This window comes from Tamandua tetradactyla, chromosome 24 (assembly GCF_023851605.1).
Source record: "Tamandua tetradactyla isolate mTamTet1 chromosome 24, mTamTet1.pri, whole genome shotgun sequence".
In the NCBI taxonomy this organism is placed as follows: Eukaryota; Metazoa; Chordata; class Mammalia; order Pilosa; family Myrmecophagidae; genus Tamandua; species Tamandua tetradactyla.
The window spans coordinates 38,525,583-38,548,894 of NC_135350.1; the positions used below are offsets into that span (position 1 = coordinate 38,525,583).

Consider the following 23,312-nt stretch of genomic DNA (forward strand, 5'->3'; position numbering starts at 1 on the left):
TTTTCTGGAGTGACGCAAATATTCTAAAAATGATCATGGTAATGAATGCACAACTATGGGATGATACTGTCAACCATTGATTGTATACTTTGAATGAATTGTAATCAATAAAATTACATTAAAAAAAAGATGAGTGCTTTTGGATGAAGTGAGCAGTTTATCCACTTTGGAAATTCTTATTTTGTGGTTGGTTTCTCCTCTCAGAATAAGCAATCTCAAAATTTAAATACCCAAATGTAACCTTAAGGGTAAAAAGTCTTTTGTTTCCACAAAGACTTTTCCTACTTGAATCACAAGAGGTCGCCAGAGTCCAGCAAATTATTATTTTTGTTTTTCATCTACAGCTAGAGTAACCGTATTTACTTTTGAAAGTGAAAGGAAACGCTATTAATAATTACTTTGGGTGATATGAATAAACTGGAACTTTCCCACAGAAACTTGGATATATGCTCACACCCTACAATACACCATGCCCTACAACATCAGTATTAGAATGGTAATTTATTAATGAGCTAGACCTGTGTCAAAAACTATCCTGAGGGTGATGGTGGCTTAGTGGCAGAGTTCTCACCTGCCATGCTGGAGACACGGGTTCAGTTCCTGGTGCCTGCCCATGTAAAAACAAACAAGCAAAAAAACTATCCTGAAAATCATAAAACTGCTTTTGACACACAAACAGATGAGAAAGAGAAAAATGGTCAGACTTAACTTTCATCTTAAAGAGAAGTTCAAATAAGACTTTGCCCTTCACTCCACCTCCCTAATTGGATTTTTTCCCTATTCCAGTTTTCCTTTCAGTACAATCCTAGCTTGATTGTATCGTCAAGTAAGAGAATTGCTTCCCCAAATATCTTGGTTATTTGAAAACAGTCTAAAGTATTCTCTAAATTCTATGGATCTTATTCTATACATCTTTTATCTTCTATATTGTGCAGGAATTTTTCTGCACTTTTTTTTCAAGTTATCTTTTATTATAATTGAAAGTAATACCTTGACATTTACAGAGCATGCACCTCAGTGCTACAGACCTAAAGGCAAGCCCCCGAGTCTGGTGGGAGGCAGGCAAGTGACCATTATAGGTACATTTTGTGAAGATGTAAACTGGGATCGGGGTAATACAAGTGAGTCTATAGATGGAATCTAACAACCCCAGGGCCATTTTTATATACTTGTAATGAAGCCAGAAGATCCCAAAAAAGGCCAGGGGCAGGGTGTACACTACACCTGCCCCCCAAACCATTCTCCCTTCTTAACATACTTGCAAAACCTACATCTCACTTTCTACTGTTGAAAATAACAGAGGCTTATTCCTACCCTGTTGTTTCTGTCCAAGCGGCAGTGGGCCACTTACCGGAGCATCCTCTCTCAAGACAGGTGGTGCTACCTGACAACTTCTGCACTTGTTTTACTTGTTCTTTTAGACATGACTTACATGTTGAAGACATTAAAAAATAGATGTTGGGTGGTGCAATGGTGCTTCAGTGGCAGAATTTTCACCTGCCATTCCGGAGACCTAGGTTTGATTCCTGTAGCCTGCCCATGCCAAAAAAAAAAAAAAGAATCAGTGGTGGAAAAAAATCAATGAAACACAGTAGAAAACACAGAAAAAAAATTTTTCAAGCAGGCTGTATTACCTCATAGGAACATAGAAATAGTTCTATAATGCTCTAATTTTAGTTATAATTTAAAGCATTGTAACTTCTTAATGAGCATCTGTTGTTGAATATACTAGAAGATGAATACCTAAATAAATTAGTATATATATTAGTATGCTTTAGTTTGCTAAAGCTGCAGTATACCAGAAATGGATCAGCTTTTATAAAGGGGGTTTATTAAGTTATAAATTTACAGTTCTGAGGACTTAAAATGTCCAGACTAAGGCATCAAGAGAAAGATACTTTGACTCCGAAGAAAGGCTGATGTCTGTCACATAGGAAGGCATGTGGCTGGTGTCTACTGGTCCTTGTTCCTGGTTCCACTGCTTCCAGCCTCTAATTCCAGTGGCTTCCTCTATAAAGCATCTATAGGCTCTCAGTTTCTCCAGGGCAAAACTCCGTTTCATCTTTTAGTTTAGCATCTTCTAAGGCTGGAGATTTCTTCTCTTCAAACGTCTGTGTCCTCGTTTTATAAGGTTTCTCTAAGCATCTCCGTTGGCACTCCAAGTGTCTCCAAACATGTGTCTGTGTCAGCCCTGAACACATGAGCTCTCTTAAAGACTCCAGTAAACAAATTAAGACCCACCTTGAATGGATAAAGTCACATCTCCATCTAATTAAAAGGTCACACCCACAACTAGGTGTTGTATCTCCATGGAAACAACCTAATCAAGAGGACCCACACTACAATATTGGATCAGGATTAAAAAATATGGCTTTTCTGGGATACATATTTGTTTCAAGCCAGCACAATATGTTTCTAGACTAGATTAGATTAATATGTTTCAAACTATAAACTTGCTTATATATCTACATTATCCAATTACTAGATATAAATCATTTAGATTTTAGAGTATCCCCAAAGTACAATTTTAATTTTAGAATTCTTGATATTAAAATATTATTCCCAGGCACCGGCCATGGTGGCCTAGCAGGCAGAGCTCTTGCCTGCCATGCCGGAGACCTGGGTTTGTTTCCCGGTGCCTGCCCATGCAAAAAAAAAAGATATATATATATATATATATACACACACACACACACACATATATATATATATATATTATTCCTGGCAATAAATAAATAGCAAGACTATAGATTGAAGCCATTGAAATCAATAAAACTATCTTTCAAAGAAAAAAACAAGACCCTGACATTTTTACCGTAAGTTTATCTCTAATATTCATGTATCTTTTCAGTATCCAAAAAGTCATGTATTCCTAAAAAATAGCAAGATATGAAAGAATGAAAGATTCCATTAAGTTCAAAAAGCATTAATTCCATTAAGTTGTAAACATATTAAATAGACCAAAATTTTGACAATTACATTAAAATTCCCCCACACCCCTGCCCCCAATTTTTTAAAAAGTCAAAATCTAATCAGGGGTTAACTAGAGGTAAATAGCAGATTTTTATCAGCAATCAGAAGAGGCAATATGTAACCTTGACAAAGGATGTTATAACAACTCATTTTGAAGTTTATACACACTGGCATAGCAAACACAAATCAGAGTCAGGGCAAGAGTTTAATCTCTGCAGAAATCTCCAGTTTCTGAGGTTATGCTACTTTAACAAGCTTCTAAGATATCTGCCTAAAGTGCTATGTCACCCTAGGGTGACATATAGTTTCCTTAGTGGGTAAAGCAACGTTCATTCCAGGAAGATTTGGAAGTAAGCAAAGTATTCAAGTATAAACCTTACCATTATCATTATTTTTTGTATGGGCGGACACAGGAAATCGAACTCGAGTCTCTGACATGGCAGGTGAGAATTCTGCCACTGAGCTACAGTTGCACCGCCCTAACTTTATTTTTATATAAAAATTTTTTACCTATATGTTCTTTTAGGTGTTTATGATATTTAGCCTTTTAGAGTATGAGATCAATATTGTAAGTCCAATATCAAATGTATAATTAATTTGTTTAGGTTTTGATTTAAAGTTGGACTCTTAAGTTTGTAGAAAATAATGGCACATTTAAAAGAACTAAGATTGACCACATTTATGATTTCATTTTAACTTATTTTTAAGGTCTGTTTGAGCAATTGGGAAGGTTTTGTTTACTAAAGAACAAAATGGAAGTGTGCAGAGACGTTTGACACAGGACCCTTTATCTGGGGTATGGACAGATGAGTAAAAAATAAACAAATAATAAGGGAAACAAAGGTTAAAATAAATTGGGTAGATAGAAATACTAGTGGTCAGTGAGATGTGGGGTAAGGGGTATGGTATGTATGAACTTTTCCTTTTATATTTTTATTTCTTTTTCTGGAGTGATGCAAATGTTCTAGAAAATGATCATGGTAATGAATACACAAGCTATGTGATGATATTGTGAACCATTGATTGTACACCATGTATGGAATGTTTGCGTGTTAAGAATGTTTGGTTTATATGTTGTTTTATCAATTAAAAAAAAAGATCGCCCTTTGGCTGCCATCTGGGAACTTGGTTCTGAGTGTTCCCAGTCAACAGGTAACTGAGAAGGGTATTCAATATGCTTAGAATATTTATGCAAATAATATGGTTTATGCTGAACACTTGCTTTCCTTCTAGGAATCTGGAACTTTGGTGTATGCTATGCAGAGGGTGTCTACATGACCAGCCTCCAAGAAAAACACTGGGCACTAAGTCTCTAAGGGGCTTCCCTGGGGAAGAGTGTGTTCTGTATGAACCCCTCAAAGGAAAGAGAACATAAGGAAGCCTACACATAGATTACTCCTGACTTCACCTATGTCCTAGTCCCACAAATCCTTTTAATGAATGTCCAAATGTTGAGGGTGGGTGTAAGGAACCCACAACACACTAATATTTTACACTTCCAAATGCAGTTTAAATTGTTTGAAGGTATTTTATTAAGTTTAATAGACCAATCTTTATTGAAAGATCCCTTACAAGTGGATACTAAAATTTGCTAGCCTTATAAATAGAGCAATTGGATATGTAACCTGAATTTACAGGCCTAAGGAAAACTAGAGTCTTGAATTTGTAATTTAATTGCCAAATATTAATTTCTAAAACCCCCTAGTAACCCTCCCTTTAGGGGATCAAACAACCTCAAATTTAATATATCTCATCAATGCATAGCTGGTTGCTTATCCTCCTAGCCTCAATGGCAGAAAAGTATTTATTAAATCATCTTAAAAAAAAAGATCACCTAAACAACCAGTGCGATGGTGGTGCAGTGGCAGAGTTCTTGCCTGCAATGCCAGAGACCCAGGTTTGAGTCTTGGTTCCTGCCCATGCAAAAAAAAAATCACCCAAATCATCTACAATTTCAGGTATTAAGATTTCAGTAAAAAAGAAAGGATTCCAGGATCCAGCCCTGAATATGTTGCTCAAAATTGATAGTAGACATTTTCATACCATCTTTTAGAATATGCCTCTGATAATGGCATTAAAAATTGGTTTTTATAAAAGCATCAATAGGGAAGAAATCTAATTGAACTCATTTTATCGCTGGTATCTGGAACTATCTACAAAGTCCAAAGCCCAGAAAAAATTTGTAAAAGTAGTCTTTCAATATTCTTTAATGACTTTGACAGATTTTTCCATCAATGATAAAGAGTGTGCCTGAAACCTACTTGTTATGCATAAAAGAAATATTGCTTTGAGAGCTTTAGTTTGAAAACAGGGACTATCGTCCCATACTTGCACAATAATTAGCACTTAGTATATGTGCTGATTTGAAACCATTGTGTACCCCAGAAAAGCCATGTTCTTTAATCCTCATTCAATACTGTTGAGTGGGATCCTTTTGGCTAATTTGTTTACATGCAAATGCAACCCACCTAATTATGGGTGGACCTTTTTGATTAGGTGGTTTCCATGCAGATGGGTCTCCATCCATTCAAGGTGGGGTCACTTATTGGATCCCTTTAAGAGGGAACCATTTTGGAAAAAGACAGAAAGACAGAGTCCACACAGCCAGGGACGTTTGGAGATGCAGAAAGAAAATGTTCCTATGGAAGCCATTTGAAGAATTGGTATAGAAAGCTAGAAGACATCACCATGAACCTTCCCAGCTGACAGAGGTGTTCCAGACAGCCTTTCTTGAGTGAAGGTAACCTCTCGTTGGTGCCTTAATTTTGGACATTTTCATGGCCTTAGAATTGTAAACTGGCAAGTTAATAAATTCCTCCTCTTAAATGCTGTTCTGTTTCTGGTATTTTGCATTCTGGCAGTTTAATAAACTAAAATAGTATATATTTGTCAAATGATGGAAGAGCATGATCTGTTTGAGGGGATAAGGTATGAACTTCTCTAAAGTTTAATGATAATATGAGACAGTGGTTTTGGAGTTTACCACAATTGGCAGTAGCTGATAAATTGTAGAATAAGTGGAAAAGAATAAGGATTAAGAGCTCATGGGGTAAGAGCTGTATGTTAGAGTAATCAAGCAAGGCTTCATGAAAAATGGTTGACCTGGACCTTGGTCTTAAATAATATGTTGGATTTGAAAATGTGAGAGTGAAGAAAGGCATAAGAAACAAGAGTGTGACAGAAGTCAGAAAACAAGAGGCTTTTTTTTGATTGTTGACTGTTTGCAATGCATTTTGTAACAAGAGTGGGCAAACAGACTATTTGGGCCAGATATTGGCAGCCTTGTTTTTCAAGCTCAGGAGTTTAGACTTGACTGTTTTAGTAGTGATAATTAATGGTTTGTCAACGGGCAATAGTATGAAGAAAAAGTTTGGTAGATTGTTTTTTTAATTCATTTTTTAAATTGTGAAATATAATGTATATACAAAAAAGCAATAAATTTTCAAGAATATTTTAACACATAAAGTTTGGTAGTTTTAACCAAAAGACAAGCAACCCATTTTAAAAATGGACAAAAGAAAGACCCTGATCAAGATGGCAGAGTTAGAAGCTACAGGGCTCCCTCCTCCAATACAGAAATGTTGAATAACCAACAAGAACAGATAGAAACACCTGTTAACCCTCCAGAAAACAGTTAATCCTCTAACTGTAGTAACAGGGCAAGTGCTAAATCAAGAAAAAAAGCTACTTAAAAGTGGTAGGATTTTGTGGCCCCCTGGCTTGTTTCCTCCCCTACCCCTCAGTGCTCCCCACAGAGCCAACCTGGCATGGAGCTGGCCCATGCTCCCAGCGTAGGTCTGTGGTCCTGGTTCAGATGGGAGCAGAGTAAGCCTCGTGCACATACTCTGCACATTCTCTGTAGTGGTGACCTAAGAGAAGCATTGTTTAAGAACTTATCCTGTGTGTAGAAGGCAGTTCACAGAGTCCCAGTACACAACTCTGTGAGAGAGCAGACAAGTAACCGGTGGGTAAGGGATTGCTGGCTTTGGGACTATGGGATTGTGAGGAAACTGCTTTATAGGGAAGAGGGAACATTTGTATGCACGTAAACAAGGGGAATTCCTGGGCCACTCATGCATGCCCCAGACAAGATACAATCAGGCACAAGGATTAGGGAGGCCCCTTACACTTCAGCCCAAAGCTATTTTCTAAACTCATTGTTTGAATAAATTCTGAAGGAGAGCACTTCTACTGGGCAATCTGCAAAAACAGGCAAAGACTTTGGAGTCTAAATTCAGCAATAACATTTACATATCAACTTGTCCAGTTTCAACAACAAAAATGACAAAGCATACATACAAACAAACAGAAAGTGATGGCTCTGGCAAAGAAGAGGATTAAAGCATTAGAACCATCAGTGAATGCAAATGTTCTAAGAAATGATCATGATGATGAATATACAACTATGTGAAGATACTGTGAATTACTGATTATATATGTAGAATGGGATGATCATATGTAAAGAATGTTTGTGTTTCTTTCTTGTCATTTTTTTAATTTAAAAATTAATTAAAAATTTTTTTAAAAAAGAACCATCAGTGAAGAGGATCAAGCCTGGAACATTTCACATTTTGCATAAAGATTTTAAAAATATGGACCTAAATAAACTCAAAGAGCTAATGGAAAATATGAACAAAGAACTAAAGAAAATCAGGGAAAGGATAGATGAACACAACTAGAATATCAGTAGACAGATGAAAATTATGAAAAAGAACCAAACACAGCTGAAGACCAAAATAACAGAAAGTGAAAATTCCCAAGATGGTTCCATAGCAGATTGGAAATGGCAGAAAAAGAATCAATGAATTTGAAGATAACACCATTGAAATCTTCCAGTCTGAGGAGAGGAAAGAAGAATGAAGAAAAGCAAACAAAGCCTAAGGAAGTTACTCAACGAACTTCAAACAGCAGAAACTCAATGTAGTGGTTTGAAGCTGTGTGTACCCTAGAAAGGCATGCTCTTTAAAAATTTTTTTTTCATTTTTTAATATTTTTATTCACACATCTTTACACACATTCAGTCCATAAAATGGTGTACAATCAATGGCTCACAATATCATCACATAGTTGTGTCTTCATTACCATGATCATTTTTCAGAACATTTGCATCATTCCAGAAAACAGAGAAAAGAAAAAACTCATACAGCCCATACCACTTACCCCTCCCTCTCCTTGACCACTGGTATTTCCATCTACCCTATTTATTTTACCTCTTATCCCCTCATTATTTGTTTACTTTTTATCCATATTTTTAACTCATCTGTCCATACCCTGGATAAAAGGAGCATCAGAAACAAGGTTTTCACAATCACACAGTCACATTGTAAAAGTTATGTCATTATACAATCATCTTCAAGAATCAAGGCTACTGGAACACAACTCCACAGCTTCAAGTCTTTCCCTCCAACCATTCCAGTGTACCATAAACTAAAAAGGTCTACCTATATAGTGCATAAGAATAACCTCCAGGATAACCTCCCAACTGTGTTTGAAATCTGTCAGCCACTGAAACTTTATGTTGTCTCATTTCTCTCTTCCCCCTTTTGGTCAAGAAGGCTTTCTCAATCTCATGATGACAGGGTTGTGGCTCATCCCAGTGGCTCTGTCCCACATTGCCAGGGAGATTTACACCCCTGGGAATCATGTCCCACATAGAGGGGAGGGCAATGAGTTCACCTGCCAAGTTGCTTTAGAAAGAGAGAGAGACTACATCTGAGCAGCAAAAAAGGTTCTCTGGGGGTGGCTCTTAGGCATAATTTTAAGTAGACTTAGCCTATCTTTTGCCTAAACTTATGGGGATAAGTTTCATAGGGGCAAACTCCAAGATTGAGGGCTCAGCCTATTGATTTGGTTTCCCCACTGATTACAAGAATATCAGAAATTCTCCAAATGGGGAAGTTGAATATTTCTTGAAAGGCACATTCTCAAATTTAATCCATTCCTGTGGGTGTAGACCTATTTTAAGTAAGATCTTTTGAAGAAACTATTAACCCACCTAACTCAGGATGTATCTTAACCCTCTTACCAGAGTTCTTTAGGATGAAGAGATAGAGAGAAAGTGAAACCAGGGCAGCAAGAAGCTGAAATTAAGGGAAGCCAGATGGGGGAGAGAGCATCAGATGCTGCCATGTGCCTTGCCATGTGGCAAAAGAGCCAGGGATCACTGGCAACTGCCAGTCTTCAGAAAGAAAGCATTGCCTTGATGATGCATTGATTTGGACATTCTCATGGCCTCAAACTGTAAGCTAATAAATTCCCATTGTTTAAAGCCTACTCATTTCATTGCATGTATTTTAAACAGCTGAGGAAACTAAAAGACCCCAATAGACCCACACTATGCCATGTTATAATCAAACTGTTCAATGCCAAAAATTGATAATTCAGAAAGCCAGAAGAGAAGCAACTGGTTAAACATAAGGGGGACCTCAATAAGACTGAGTGCCAATTTCTCATCAGGGATCATAGAGGCAATAAGGCAGAGATGATATATTTAAAATGCTGAAAGCAAAAAATTGCTAACCAAGAATTTTGTATCTGGCAAGACTGTCATTCACAAATGGAGAGATTGAGACATCCCCAAGTAAACAAAAGCTAAGAGAGTTCATCACCACTAGATCAGCACTACAAGAAATGCTAAAAGGCATTCTGCAGATTGAAAGAAAAGGACACTAGACAACTGATTGAATCACAGAAAGAAATAAAGATCTCTAATAAGGGTAATGACATGGGTAAATATAAATGCCAGTACTGCTGCATTTTAATTTCTAACTCCAGTTTTTACTTCCTACAGGATCTAAAAGGCAAATTCATAAAATGTAATGATAAATCAATGGTTTTGGACTCATAGTATATAAATATGCAATTTGTGACATAAAGGTTGGAGGACAGACAGATATAAGAACATAGTTTATGTTTGCTATTAAAGTTAAATTGGTATCAAAGTAAACGAGACTGTTACAGATTTAGTATGTTAAATTTAAGCCCCATAGTAACTACAAAGAAAATATTAGAGAATATGCAAACTTCATAGAGATGGAAAGTAGAATACAAAGTTTGGCTTTCCACAGGTTTATTTGGTAAACCTAAGATCCTAATCTTAAAATATATATGCATTGAATCTACAGGGTATTTATTCCCGTTATTTTTTTATTGCAAAATTCTTTTCCCCCTTGAAAATGTAGGGATCCAAGCCAAAGTTACCAAGGGTGGGGGCAGAAGCAATGGGGAATCAGTGCAAAATGTGTGTAGTGTTTCTATTTTGGGTGAAGGGAAAGTTCTAGTAATGGATGCTAGTGAGGATATTGCAATGTTGTGAATGTAATTAATCCCAATGAATGGTATGCCTGGGAGGGACTGGAAGAGGAAGATTTATTATATATATTTCCACAATTAAAAAAGAAAGAGAATATAAAGAGGTAATGGCAATTAAATGCAATACATGATACTGGATGGGATCTAAGAACGGAGGAGAGAAGGCTCAAAAGAACAGTATTGAGACATAAGAAAAATTGGAATATAGAATGCAAGCTCTGTGTCAATGTTAAATATCTTGAACTTGATAATTGCACTTAAGGTAATTACCTAAGTTCCTATTAAATGTGCGTGGAAGTATTATGTGTTCAAAGAGTATGATGTGCTCTCAACTTGCTCTCAAATGTTCAGAAAATTAAATAGATAGATAGATAGATACATACATACATACATACATAGTCAGTCAGACAGAATAATATGTCAAAGGTGACAAAATGTGTATCTGAAGAGGTGGGGTATGTTGTTCTCTGTGTGCGATTTGCATTATTTTTTAGGCTGTCCTGTAATTTTGAAATTATTTCAAAATAAAAACAAAAATCATAGAAAGAAAATTAGAATCTTAACAGATACTTGTATCAGCCACCATGAAGTTTGAGAGCCTCCCAATACTTTTCTGATGAGGTCGATGGAGATATTAACAAATGCATTCTTCCTATTGTTTAATGAAATCCGTCAACATTCAGAAGTTCTACATAACTCGGTGAACCAATATTTTCCAAATGATCAATGTATAATGTTACAGAAGAATGCATGGATAAAAAAATTCAATTGAAGTATAAGATAGATCAGTGGATTAGCAAAGTACAAAAAGATTGACTGATGGTTTCAGATTGCACATCACAAGTAAGCTTTAAGAAACTTCTACTTCTAAAGTTTGGGTATGTATTAAAGAAAACTATGCACAGGTGTTTGAAAAAAGTATTAAAATACTTCTCCCCTTTCCAATTACTTATCTATATGACCAGTTTTCTTCATGTACTTCAACCAGAACAACATATCAGAACATACTGACAGCAGAAGCAGAAATGAGATTCCAGTTATCTTTAGTTTAGCCAGACATTAACGAAATTTATAAACATTTCTTCTCAGTGTGATTCTTCTCAGTGATTTTTCAGTTTTTGAAACTATAGTGGTTTTTAATAAAATATTTATTTATATATTTGTAAATGGACAAAAGGTTTAAATAGATAGTTAAGCAAATATGATAGATGAATGGCTAATAAACACACGAAAAGATATTCAACATTGGGGGACATGCGGGGGTAGTTCTTACCTGCCGTTCAGGAGACCCAGGTTGTATTCCCGGCCCATGCACTTCCCAAACAAAACAAAATAAGCAAAAAAGCAAATGAAACACCAAACAAAAACAAAAAAATTCAACAAATTATGCTGCAATAAGAGGATACTCACATGGAGAAAAAATGAAATGTGAGCCCTGTCATACAGCATACAAAGAAAGAAAAAAGATACTCAACATTATTATCCATTGGGAAAATGCATATTGAAGCCACAAGGAGATACCATTTCACACCCACTAGAATGGGTACTACATATACAAAAAAAAAGAAAATAACAAGTGTTAGGATGTGGAGAAATAGGAACCTCAGACATTGTTGGTGGGAGTGTAAAATGGTATAGTTCCTTAGAAAGTTAAGTATAGAATCATCATTCTAGGTAGATACCCCCAAAGAATTAAAAGCAGGAACTTATACAAATACTTGCGCAACAATGTTCATAGTTGCATTATTTTCAATTTTCAAAAGGTAGAAACAACCCAAGTCTCAATCATTAGATGAATGGATAAAAAATATGCAGTATATATACACAATGGGATATTATTCAGCTGTAAAAACGAATGAAGTTCTGATGCTATAACATGAATGAACCTTGAAGACAATATTTTAAGTGAAATAAGCTGGACACAAAAGGACAAATATTGTATGAACTTACTTATATGAAATAATTAGTATATGCACATTCATAAAGTCAGAAAGTAGAATATAGCTTATCAGGTGCAGATGGGGTTTGGGGAATAAGGAGTTAGTGCTGAATGGGTACAGTTTCTGTTTGGGATGATGGAAATATTTTGGTAATGAATGGTGGTGAGGACAGTACAGCATTGAGTGTAAATAACACCACTGAATGTATAATTGCAAATGAATAAAATGGGATATTTTTGGTTGTATATATGTTACCAGAATTAAAAAAAAGTTTGGTTGTTTTAGAATAAAGACGACACTGAGACAAGTTGCGTGAGGTTTCAAGTAGGATTAGAGAAGGGAGTGTTATTGGCAGAAACTATTTAGAGAACAGTCCACATATAAAATGATGAAAGGTTAAGACAGGAATAGATCAGAGGGTATAGAAAGAGATTTTTTAAACACTGTATAGAGAGAATTGATGGAAATATTGACCACACACAAAAGACAAGAGTTCCTTTTTGTAAGGGGAAGAGGAGGGTACTTTTCAGAATGAAGTATGCATCTATGGGTTATTTATATTTTTATTTTTTATTTTGAATACCAAATTTGTTGGAATCAGTGTTTGAATAGAATGATGGTGTACGAGTAAAGGAAAAGTTTGGACTCCTACATTTTCAAGAAGGAAATAAATTTTGCAACTCAAAAAATAATTGGAATCCATACCTTATAATTCAATGCTTATATACTTTATGATTAGGATCTTGGTTTGCCAAATAAACCTGTGAAAAGCCAGAGTAACCTGTACCTGCAGAGATAATGTTCATATTGATGAACTGGTACCTTGCAATCTGCTGGAATTTGTGAAATGATTTCCAATGATTTTGTAGAGAAGACATAAACAACTTTATTGATTGTACTTCAGGAAGAGGGCAGGCTGTGAAGTCCTCTGCCAGTGGAAATTGAAGAAAATAGAACTACAGGAATTCTTTGGACATTTCCTAATGTGTCCTGGTTGGTAGACGTGCTTCAGGAAAGGGTGAACAGTTCCTTGCCAAGAAGGAAGCAACTTTAAGAAGCAGAGCCAAAACTAAGAATTGGCAGTACTCCCAAGGGAATAAGCAACATTGTTCAAGCCAGCTTTGTCTTCCTGTTTGGAGGGATTTGAAAAAGTGCTTTGTAATTGAGCGACAAATATTGTAGTAGCTAAGGGCCTTAGTTTCAAGTCTTTCCATGCGGACCCTATATACTCTAATTATGAAATTTGAATATTCCTATAAGCATCCTAATCCCCATAGCCAGTGCCTCAAAGACAATATAATTATCCTTCTCTGATGGAGAGAAAAACCGATCTCTTTTTCCCAAAAGCAACCAAAGTTCTCTTATTCCTTTAAAATGCTGTTAACTATACCCTTTATTTGTAAACCACAGAATAAGTAAAATGAAATGGAGCTTTCTTGCTTTGCTAATTGAGGTCAACTAGTTCTGGATCTAAAATGTACTGAAAGTGTGCAAAACTTTTACACTTGGACCCATATGGCAACTGTGGAGCAAATTTATGCCCATGCTGTTGGTTATTGAACATCTATATCAAAGCAATTATTTCCAAATGGCATGAGAACTAAATATAAGCCATATCTCAAACCCAACTATTATTCTTGCAGCAAGGAACTGCCTGGCTTGAATTCTTTCTTTGTGGGATATGCTAACTCTTTCAGAAGCAAACTCCCTTCTTACCTGAAGTGAAGAAAACTAGAGAAACAGGGAAGAAATAAGAAACAGAAGATTTGCAAAGTGATTAAAAAGGAATAATTACATTTAGAGGGTTTCCCGTTTTTCTAGGTTTCAAATTGAACTGGCTTTGGTCCAAAAGCTGCTTTAATGCTTTCTGGTACCAAAGTAGAGAGTAACTATTATAGGGTTTTCTAGTTTGCTAGCTGCCGGCATGCAACACAACAGAGACAGATTGGCTTTTAATAAAAGGGGATTTATTTCATTAGTTCTTCAGAGGAGAGGCAGCTAACTTCCATCTGAGGTTCTTTCTTACATGGGAAGGCTCAGGGTAATCTCTGCTGGCCTTCTCTCCAGGCCTCTGGGTTCCAACAACTTTCGCTAGGGTGATTCCTTTCTGCATCTCTGAAGGCCTAGGCTGAGCTGCGAGTGCTGAGATGAGATATGCCAAGTTGCTTGGGCTGTGCTACATTGAGCTCTCTGATTTAAGCACCAGCCAATTAAGTCAAACATCATTCATTGCAGCAGACATGCCTCCTAGCCAACTGCAGATGTAATTAGCAACAGATGAGGTTCACGTACCATTGGCTCATGTCCAGAGCAACAGAACTAAGTGCCTTCACCTGGCCAAGTTGACAACTGAATCTAACTACCACATAGAGCAATCTGTGAAGATCAACCTCATGCTACTGTGATAAATTTTTATTTTGATAGCATATGTAAAACTCAGCTGCCTCTTTTCTTTCTCAAGTTTAAAGAGAACCTAGTTTCTTTTGTTCTCAGTGATTTTAGAGCTCCATTATTGGGACAGTCTAATTAAATCACTTTGAAGGAATAGTCCTACAATTGATTTAACTACTGCTGCTTTGCAATCCCGTCATTTAGTCATTGCTGTCAGTTAGTTCCAGACCAGAATTACTGACTCCAGTTACTAGAACCCGTTTATCTTCAACAGTTTATGAAACCAAAAAAATAACAAGTGAGTACTTCCATTCTCTGTCTTTCCCTCAGTTATTTTATAACTTTACCTCCTCCTCAATTCCATCCCTTGTTCTGTTCTCATGTCCCCAGTTCCTGAATAATTTGCAATAAAATATTTTGAATCACCATCAAGGTTTTCACTGATTATAAATGTGATTTCATTTTATTGGTGCTTTTCTGGACACCAAATAGTTTCATTTAAAATAAAGTTACAGCGGGGAGTGATCACCTTATCAGGTACAGGAATAGCCCAACTACAGTTGCAATGTCTGGCAGGGTCACATGCACTGCAGATCAGCTAATCAGCTGATCCCCCACGTGCACTCATCTGCTCCCTGGTGCCCCGGCAGAGACCCACCAGCTGGCTGCCCCTGATGGACCAGGCCCCCTGCCAAAGCAGCCCCCCTGCTGAGCATGCTGACCTTGAGTCCTCAGGCCTGAAGGGGTGGGGCTGAGGGAGGAGGAGACTAGAGTGTGCCATGGGCTGACCAGACTCAGCTCAGAGCTCAGGTTGGGTCTCCTGCATGGTAGTCAGCCATTCTGTCATTGGAGCACCTGGTACCCTGGCTTATCTTATAACAGACGCTTAAGTTGAAATGTATCCCCTACATGAGATCTGGACGTTGATTGGGCAGAGAAAACTGACAAAGTGTAAAAGGAAACATTCATCGAAAACTAAGTATATACAAAACTTTAGAAGAGTGAGAAAAACCAACTTGCATAATAACCATATCAAGATAAATTAATTTCCAGAACACAACAGAAAATCACAAAATGCATGAAGATCCAAGCAGAAATAGCCAAGCAAAATGATGAAATCAAAATTCCAGAGCAGACACAGAATATGGAACAACTACTCAAGGATATTTATAAAGAAATAAAGGGTATCAGGAAGATGCTAGAAAAATATGAAGAAGAATTCAGGAGGTTAAATTGAAAAATGGCAGATCTCACAGAAATGAAAGATACATTTGACCAAATAAAATGTATGCTAGAGACACATGATAGCAGATTCAAAGAAGCAGAGGGAACTGTAAGTGAGCTAGAAGATGATAAAATAATAGAACTAGAGAGCAAAAGAAAAAAAAATGGCAGGAAAGATGGAAAAATGCAACTGGATCTTAGGGAAATGATGGACAATAAGAGGCGCTAAAATATAAGAATTATTGGTATCCCAGAAAGGGAAGAGAAGAGCAAAGGATTGGGCAAGTTAGTTGAAGATATAATTGGAGAAAACTTCCCAACCCTTATAAAAAACATGAATATACACATCAAAGAGGCCCAGTAAACTCCAAATAGAATAAATCCAAACAAGCTCACTCCAAGGCGTATACTAATCAGATTGTCAGGTGTTGAAGAGAAATAGAAAGTCCTGAAAGCAGCACAAGAAAAGCAATTTACTACACACAAGGGAAAACACAGAAGACTGAGTTCAGACTGCTCAACAGGCACCATGGAAGCTAGAAGGCAGTAGTATGATATTTTAAAGATCTGAATGAGAAAGGTTTTCAACCAAGAATTCCTTATCCAGCCAAGTTATCTTTCAAAATTGAGGGAGAGATTAAAATCTTCAAAGATAAAGAAAGATTGAGAGAACTAGCCAACAAGAGACTAGCCCTACAAGAAATACTAAAAGGAAACCTGACAGCTGATAAAAAAGAAAGACAGGAGAGGGAGATTTGGAGGAAGGCACAGAATTGAAGAATTTAAGTACAGGTAATTTAAAGGAATAGAGAGAAGGGAAATAATATACAGATTTGACAAATAAAAACTAAAGGACAGGGCAGGCCACTGTGGCTCAGTGGCAGAGTTCTCACCTGCCATGCTGGAGACCCAGGTTAGATTCCTGGTACCTGCCCATGCAAAACAAAACAAAGCAAACAAACAAAAAAACCTAACGGACAAGATGGTAGAATCAAGAACTGCTCTTATAGTAATTACTTTGAATGTTAATGGACTCTCACCAATTAAAAGATACAGACTGACAGAATGGATCAAAAAATATAATCTGTCTATATGTTGTTTACAAAAAACACATCTTAGACTCAAGAACACAATTAGATTGAAAGTGAAAGAATGGAAAAAGATCTTCTATGCAAGCTGTAACCAAAAGAAAGCAGGAGTAGCTATATTAATATCAGACAAAATAAACATTAAATGTAAAGATGTCATAAGAGACAAAGAAGGGCACTACATATTAATAAAAGGGACAATTCACCAGGAAGAAATAACAATCATAAATGTGTGTGCTCCCAATCAAGGAGCTCCAAAGTACTTGAGGCACATTTTGGAAAAATTGGACGGAGCTGTAGACAGACCAACAGTAATAGTAGGAGACTTCAATCCACCACTTTCCACCATAGATAGAACAACCACAGAGGATCAGCAAGGAAATAAAGAACGTAAGCAATAAGATAGATGAATTAGATCTAATATACAAATACAGATCATACATCCCCAAGCACCAGGATATACATCCTTCTCTAGCGCACATGGAATGTTCTCCAGGATAGATTATATACTGGTACATAAACTGAGTGTCTATAAATTTAATAGGATTGTAATTATCCAAAGCACTTTCTCTGATCACAATGGAATATAGTTGGCAATTAATAACGACCAAAGAACCAAAGCTTGCACAAATATATGGAGATTAAACAGCACACTCTTAAATAATCAGTGGGTCAAGGAAGAAATTGCTAGAGAAATCAGTAAATATCTGGAGATGAATGATAATGAGAATATAGCGTATCAAAATGTATGGGATGTGGCAAAGGCAGTGCTGAGAGGGAAATTTATTGCCCTAAATGCCTATATTAAAAAACAAGAATGGGCAAAATTTGAGGATTTAACTGTTCACCTGGAAAATTTAGAGAAAGAACAGCAAACTAACCTAAAGCAAATAAAAGAAGAGAAATAACAAAGACTAAAGCAGGAATAAACAAACTGGAAAATAATAAAACAATAGAAAGAATTAACAAAACTAAAAGTTGGTTCTTTGAGAAAATTAATACAATTGATGATCCCCTAGCTAGACTAACAAAGAAGAAAAGAGAGAGGACACAAATAAATAAAATCAGAAATGAGGAGAGTTGTTGCCACAAATCATGAAGAAATTAAAAAAAAATCATAAGAGAATATTATGAGCAGCCATATATCAACAAACTAGATAACTTAGATGAAATGGGCAAAGTCCTAGAAACACACAAATTACCTATACTGACTCTAGAAGAAATAGAGGATCTCAACAAATCAATTACAAGTAAGGAGATACAATTATTCATCAAAAATCTTCCCACATAAAAAAAGCCCAAAACCTGATGGCTTCACAGGAGAATTTTATCAAACTTTTCAAAAATAAGTGACACCAATCCTGATCAAACTCTTTCAAAAAACTGAAGAAAAAGGAACACTACCTAACTCATTTTATGAAGCTAACATAACTTTAATACCAAAATCAGATAAAGATGGTACAAGAAAAGAAAACTACAGACAAGCTCCCTAATGAACATAGATGTGAAAATTCTTAACAAAATACTAGTAAATCATATCCACCGCCACATTAAAAGAATTATACATCATGGTCAAGTGGGATTCAAACCAAGAATGCAAGGGTGGTTCAGCATAAGAAAGTCAATCAACATAATACAGCACATTAACAAATTGAAAGGGAAAATCACCTGGTCATATCAACAGATGCTGAAAAAGCATTCAACAAAATATAGTATCCTGTCCTAATAAAAACACCTCAAAAGTTAGGCATTGAAGGAAACTTTCTCGATATCATAATAAACCCATCACCAGCCTCACACTTAATGGTGAGAAACTGAAAGCATTCCCCTTGAGATTGGAGACAAGACAAGGAAGCCCATTGTCACCGCTATTATTCAACATTGTATTAGAAGTACTAGCTGGAGCAATTAGACAGGAGAAAGAAATAAAACCATTCAAATAGGAAGGGAAGAAGCAAAACTTTCATTATTGCAGATGGCATGATCTTATACTTAGAAAACCCTGGGGAATCTACAGTAAAACTACTTGAGCCAATAAACAAATTCAGCAAAATGGCAGGATACAAGATTAATGTACAAAATCAGTAATGTTTCTGTATGCAAACAATGACCTATCTGAGGTGACAACTAAGGAAAAAATTCCATTTAGAACACCAACCAGAAGAATTAGATATCTAGGAATAAGCCTATGGAGAGATGTCAAGGATTTATACACAGAAAATTACAAAATATTGCTAAAAGAAATTTTAAAAAGAACTAAACAGATGGAAAGATATTCCATGCTCATGGATAGGAAAGTTGAATACTGTCAAGATGTCAGTTCTCCCCAAACTGATCTACAGTTTCAATGCAATACCAATAAAAATCCCAACAACCTACTTTGAAGACTTGGAAAAACTGGTTAGCAAATTTATATGGAATGAAAAGAGACCTTGAATATCTAAAGATATCCTGAAAAAGAAGAGCAAACTGTGAGGACTATCACTTCCTGACTTTAAAGCGTACTGTAAGCCACAGTGGTTTAAACAGCATGGTACTGACACAAAGACAGAAGGATTGACCAGTGGAATAGTATCGAGAGTACAGAGATTGACCTCCAAATCTATGGACACTCAATCTTCAATAAAGCCCCCAAATCCACTGAATTGAGACAGAATAGTCTTTTCAATAAATGGACATGGGAGAACTGGATTTCAATAGCCAAAAGAATGAAAGAGGACCCCTACCTTATACCTTATACAAAAATTAATTCAAAATAGATCAAAGACCTGAATGTAACAGCCAGTACCATAACACTACTTGAAAAAAAATGTAGGGAAACATCTTCAATATCTTGTAATAGAAGGTAACTTCTTAAATTTTACATCTATAGCACAAGCTGTGAAAGAAAAAATAGACAAATGGGAACTCCTTAAGATCAAGAGCTTCTGTGTCTCAAAGGACTTTGTTAAAAAGGTGTAGAGGCAGCCAACTCAATGGGAGAAAATATTTGGAAACCACATTTCAGATAGACTTGATATCCTTTGTACATGAAGAAATTATACAACACACCAGCAAAAGAACAAACAATCCAATTATAAAATTGTCAGAGAAATGAATAGGCACTTTTCTGAAGAGCAAATACAGATGACTAAAAAGCATATGAAGATTTGCTCATCTTTATGGCTATAAGAGAAATGCAAATTAAGATATCATCTTACACCTACAAGAATGGCTGCTATTAAACAAACAGGAAACTATAAAGGTTAGAGAGGATATGGAGAAATTGGCACACTTATTCACTGTTGGTCGGAATGTAAAATGGTTCATCTGCTGTGGAAATCAGTTTGGTGATTCCACAGAAAACTAAATATCATGTTACCCTATGACCTGGCAATACCAATACTTGGTAAATACCCAGAAGAGTTGAGGGCAGTGATGCAAACAGACATTCACACTGATGTTCATAGAAGCACTATTCACAATTGCCAAGAGATGGAAACAATCCGGTGCTCATCAATAGACAAGTGGATAAACGAAGTGTAGTATATACATATGAAGGAACATTATGCAGCATTTAGACAAAATGATGTCCCAAAACATAGACAACATGGATGAACCTTGAGAACATAATGCTGAGTGAAATAAGCCAGACACAAAAGACAGATACTGTATGATTCCATACAGCTGGAAGGAGGAGTCTGAGTTGAGGGTGTGGTGGCCTATGACAGGCTCTGGGGTGTGCTTTGAAAATTGTTGTGTTTTTCTTTGTTTATATATTATATTTTACACCTAAAAATGGTTTAAAAAAATGATAGGCAGTTATAGTAATATTAGATAAAACAAATTCCTGAAAAAAAAGTTACAATTAAATGGTAACCTACCCTTCTAGCATAAGGAATTTGGGAGGGGTGGAAAAGAATAAGAAAACTGAGGAGAATTTTAGGTTATTAAAGTACTGAAAGAAATAATTCTGCAAATGTAATTTTAAAAAGCTGTATGGGCAGCATTAATGGACATTTTTCCATTAGTAGTATGTTGGGGGATAGTCAGTAAAAATCTCCCAGTTGATAAGGCCTTTGAGCTACCCAGTTGTATTAACAAGTGCTAATACTCTCCTAATACATGTGGTTCTGAAACTTTGCAGAACTTTAGCTCATCTGGGGAGCTTTTAAATAGCCCAATGCCCAGGATACATGTCAGTGTTTGGCCAGATTGAGAACCAAGGGGGAAATGTTAGAGTGTAGTTATAGTAACAGAATTTTAAAATGCATATGACATAAGGGTACAACGACTGAGGGAAGCAAGGGGAACTGTGGTGTATACATATAACAGACTACTGTGCAGACGCAAGAAGGAATGAAGCTGTGAGGCATGCAACTAGATAAATGAAACTTAAGGACTATATGTTGAATGAAATGTCAGAAACAAAAAGACAAATATTATCATTCCTCACTCATAGGGACTAACTATAATATACATATTCAGTGAATTGAAGTTGAGAACATGGGTTATGAGTTTGGGGCCTATGGTAAAGGATCCCAGATTGGAAGTTCTAATAGCAGTCATATATATTCAGGAGTTTAATCTGTTATTTCTAGATTCTGAGATACTGAACTGTTTGTATGTAACTTGATTTTTCCCAGAAACTTCGGGGATATCTGTGACACCTGAGACTCAGAGTTCGGACACTGAAGCTATACCCTATATGAGGTATACCCCATACAGGAACCATTTAAAAGTTGAAAAAGGGGTCAGACTTTGACTAGAGATAGGAATGAAGCTGATCTTGATAGGACTAAGGTAAATCAGAATATAGGGTAAAGGATGATATGGTCCATATTTTTAAAACTTCAACTTCTGTGTGAGACCCAAAGGAGAGATGTTTGTTTGGTAGAAAATTTATATTCTAGGTAGCACATTACCTTATTTAATTTGTATGGTCAATTTAGCTGAACACAATGAGCATACGGAATCTTGAATAGGATGTGAGATCTTGTTGGTTTGTCCAGGTTAGTGTGATGCCCCGATATATCCTAGAGTAATTTGAGCAGTGAACAAAGAAGTATTTGCAAAGGTTCCTTCAGGGACAGGGGAGAAAGAAAGAAATATTCAACTTACCTATGTGGAGAATTTCTGATATTCTCACAAGCAGTGGGGACAATCAAATCAATAGGCTGAGCCCTTGATCTTGGGGTTCACTCTATGAAACTTTTATCTGCAAAGGATAGGCTAAGCCTACTTAAGATTGTGCCCAAGAGTCACCCCCAGAAAAACCTCTTTTGTTGCTCAGATGTGGCCTCTCTGACTCTAAGCCAACTCAGCAGGTGAAGTCACTGTACTCTTCCCCCCACACACACACACTTGAAGCATGACTCCCATGGGTCTAAATCTCCCTGGCAACAAGGGATAGGATTCCTGGAATGAGCTGGGACCCAACATTAAGAGATTAAGAAGCTTTTTTGTCCAAAAGGAGGATGAGAGAAATTCAGCAAAATAAAGTTTCAGTGGCTGAGAGATTTCAAACAGAGTCAAGAGGTTATCCTGGAGGTTATTCTTACACATTATATAGATATCCCTTTTTAGTTTTTGGTGTATTAGAGTGGCTGAAGGGAAATACTTGAAGGTGTTGAGCTGTGTTCCAGTAGCCTTGATTCTTGAAGATGATTGTATAACTATATAGCTTTTACAATGTAACTGTGTGATTGTGAAAACTTTGTGTCTGATGCTCCTTTTACCCAGAGTTTTTTCTTTTTATTTCTTTTTCTGGAGTGATCCAAATGTTCTTAAAATGAACATGGTGATGAATACATAACTATGTGATGATATTGTGAGCCATTGATTGTACACTGTGTATGGACTGTATATGATTGAAGATTTCTTAATAAAAGTATTTTTAAAAGATAAAAATTCATATGATGAATTACCTAGAGATCTTGGTAAAAATGCAGATTCTGGGTCAGTGTGTCTGCAGTGGGGCATAAAATTCTGTATTTCTGTGATCAATGAAAGGGAGGGGTAAGGGGTATGGTATATAAAATTCTTTTTTTTCTTTTTCTGTTTTTGTTTTATTTTTCTGTTGCCTTTTATTTCTTTTTCTGAATTGATGCAAATGTTCTAAGAAATGATGATGATGATGAACATGCAACTATGTGATGATATTGTGAATTACTGATTATGTATGTAGAGCAGAATGAGCATATATTAAGGATGTTTGCGGTTTTTTGTAATCTTTTTTTAATTGACAAAAAATTATTTAAAAAAATATTCTGTATTTCTAATCAGCTCCCTGGGGATACCAATGTAATGTCACTCCTCACTGAATCTTGAGAAGGAAGGGATAGATTACATTAGTTCAAACTTTGGTCACTCTTAGTCACCAAATTCACTCTTAGGGAATTTGGTA

The 23,312-nt window shown here is 36.2% G+C and overlaps 1 long non-coding RNA gene across 1 annotated transcript in view; it reads left to right on the forward strand.

The window, feature by feature from the left end:
- LOC143668264 (uncharacterized) overlaps positions 1–22,006 on the forward strand; it is a 66,482-nt gene extending 44,476 nt beyond the window's left edge. The window contains exons 2-3 of the long non-coding RNA XR_013168364.1: positions 9,002–9,213; positions 21,553–22,006. This is a non-coding gene — a long non-coding RNA (uncharacterized LOC143668264). The remainder of the gene's footprint in view (positions 1–9,001; positions 9,214–21,552) is intronic.
- Positions 22,007–23,312: the final 1,306 nt, after the last annotated feature.